We start from the raw sequence: 2,329 nt of genomic DNA on the forward strand, positions 1-2,329 counted from the left end.
CTAATATTCCTATTAATATTATTGAATTTAATAACTTTGGATTAATACAATATTAAATTTGTTATATATATCTATATATATATATATATATATATATATATATATATATATATATATATATATATATATATATATATATATATATATATATATATATATGGGATGGAAGAACAAAGACATAGAGTGATAGAGGTGGAGAGATAAAGGGAGTGACAAGGGAGAGATAGAGATAAACAAAAGGAAAGGGGAGAGGACAAATGGATAAAGAGATAGGAAGAGGAGTTGATCCAAATTTAAACAGGAACACAACAAATTATAGATATAACCATAAATATAGAGATGCAACAGAAATAACACTTCATTTCCTTGATACAAATAAAATGGAAATACGATTAGCTCAGGTGATGGTGGCTTATCTATGAGAAGAGATGTGGCAGCTACATGCCTCTTAACTGAGTTACAATGTGGCTTAAGGGCCTTTTTATTATTGAATAATAAGAGAAAACCCTAAACAACCAAAACGCTAACTCGAGGAGATGTAACACCAAGAGTTTATGGGCCCCATTGGGTTTAGTTGGGTAGCCAACTTCCCAGGGTCGTAGCTTGGTCATATTATCTCTGTTTGATGTGTATGTTACCTGATTGAAACGATGTCTCTGAGGACTACAACTATTGATGCAATTTCCCCAAAATTTTTTGGATTTCATTTTTTCAAAAAAACGTCATTTAGGGCCTCAAAACGGCTGCAGAAGTTCAAGTCTCGAAAAATTGCCAAAAATAGTAAACTATGCTACAATTAAGGAAACTGAAGGTCCAAGTGGAATAGGTGGGTGGCCACCAATATCCACCTGGATCAGTCCTCCAACCTTAAGAAGAAATGGTCTCCATTGTGTTGAGTTCCTCCATGAGATGAGGAAACTTCTGTTAAACTTTGTCCTTGTTGAGCCATTTGTCTTGGTGCAGGAGTTGGCGAGCTTTGAAAACTCGATACAATGGGATATTCTGCTAGCGAGTTTTCTTGATCTATGTGTCCATGACCTGATCAATTACATCTTATTCCATTCAATCTGGATTTAACTCTATTGGTGTGAGTTTTTCTGCAATGTCAAATATGTCCAGTAATGGTGGAAATTACGGCCGAAGGCCATCCACATTGAACACTGGGTGCAGGCGAAGGAATGGGGAAATGCTAAGCTCAAAAGAATTATCTCCCACAAGCTTGGTGATGGTGTATGACCCATATTGAAGCGGGTGAATCTTGGGGTGGGGCCCAACGAGGCGCTCTTCCTGCAAATGTAGCCACACATTGTCACCCACCTGGAACTTGTGTGGCACTTGATGCTGATCATTCCACTACTTGTGCTTAGCATTGTCTTTTTCCAATATACCATGGAACTCTTGGCGGATGTGTTGAATGTGCTCAATGATGTTATTTTCCTTTTTGGCTTTGGACTAGACATGAGCCGAATTTACCTAAGTCGCTACAAATGGTATGGTCACATCAATGGGACATAGTGGTTAGAATCCCAAGCTCACCTAAAAATGTTTGTGGCCAGTCGAGCTGTGGAGAGCCTAGTTATGGCTGTGCTAGACATAAGGGAGGCTTTCATCCCATGTGCGTGGATGATTTGAGTTGTACATGTGCAGAATGTCTACGATCATCCTGTTGACAAATTGTGTCAGGCCATCAATTTTAGGATAGAAAGCTGTGGACTTAGTGAGCTTGGTGTCTAGCTTCGACCAAAGACTGGATCAAAATATACTGAGGAACCCATTGTCCCGATCTGAGATGAAAGACTGTGGAGTCCCAAAGTGTACCCACACTCGTTCATTCATAGAAGAGTTTAGCAGTGGCTTCTGCTATGATATTCTTCTTGCACCTTCGAGAATCTATCAACAACCACAAAAACAAAATCATTTCCATGCTTAGTAGAAGGAAGGCCTGACATGTAATCCATGGAGATGGATTCCCAAGGTCGACTATGGGTAGGTAGTGGAGTATAGAGACCTTAATTCTTGATGGTGAGTTTGGCAATGGTGCAAGAAGTGCAGGATGTAATGTACTTCCTGATATGTTTTTGAAGCTTTGACCAATAGAAATACTTCTACAGTACTGCCACCATTTTCGTGACCCTGAAATCCCTAGCAACCTAATTATAGTGTGCTTCCCAAATCATCTTGGCACGCTTACTTGATGGAACACAAAGGTCTCCCAGGTGGCATAACAAAGCATCCTGGAGGTGAAAATCTGAAACTTGCTAACCCTCCTGTTACACAGAATTTTGTCACTGCCCCTGTACTCCCCATTCCTTGATCCTGGAGGACCTCT

This window comes from Pinus tabuliformis, chromosome 2_1 (genome assembly GCF_031772625.1).
Source record: "Pinus tabuliformis cultivar Carrire ecotype Pingquan chromosome 2_1, CPIR1, whole genome shotgun sequence".
Lineage (NCBI taxonomy): Eukaryota > Viridiplantae > Streptophyta > Pinopsida > Pinales > Pinaceae > Pinus > Pinus tabuliformis.